The following is a 774-nucleotide window of genomic DNA, read 5'->3' as shown; positions in this document are numbered from 1 at the left end:
TATCTACCCGAATAAATTCTTTTTTGAAACCAATCCACGTTACACTATCCTCTTATCAACAATAGAGAAGAATCAAGAAAATTTTTTCTGATTCTCTTCATGTTCTATGGTAAATTGTAATCGTTTATGCATGTTATTAAAAGTCTTAAGAATAGATGACATTAAATTAGATGGAGCAATCATGATTATATCATTCATATCGAAAAAAAACTGGCATTGATACTTAGCATATTCAAGGCCTTCTCCTCAAGATCCCGCATGACTAAGTCAGCTACAATAGGTGAGACATCCCATCGGGGTTCCATATATTTATTTGGATGTAACATTATTAAATTTAAAATAAGTGGAAGACAATACAAACTCGATGGCTTCATAAATACCTTTCATAAATGCAGTCTTAGGAATTGAAATATTATTTTTTATATTTTGCCATTATTGCTTATAAGAGTCTGAGGATTAGTAAATCAAGTTGTAACATCCAACGAAATCAAAATTAATTTCGTTGGATGTTACAATGAATCACACTCATTGATTCTTCTTTCCAGAAAACTACTTATAATAGTAATTACTAAATATTAGGTGTACAACTTTGCTTCCACCGTTTTTCTATAGATGGTTTTAGCGGTAAGTGGTGGTCGAAATAAATAGATCATAGACGTCATACAATAAACTTGGGCATCTGTCAACATAACCCCATAGAAACATTAGTCGATTTGTGTCTGCATCATAAAGTTATTCTCGATTGAAAATGTCAGTTTACGAGCCAAATTCTCG

Source organism: Atta cephalotes (assembly GCF_000143395.1).
Source record: "Atta cephalotes unplaced genomic scaffold scaffold00021, whole genome shotgun sequence".
Classification (NCBI taxonomy): domain Eukaryota; kingdom Metazoa; phylum Arthropoda; class Insecta; order Hymenoptera; family Formicidae; genus Atta; species Atta cephalotes.
This window is presented reverse-complemented; position numbering follows the sequence as displayed.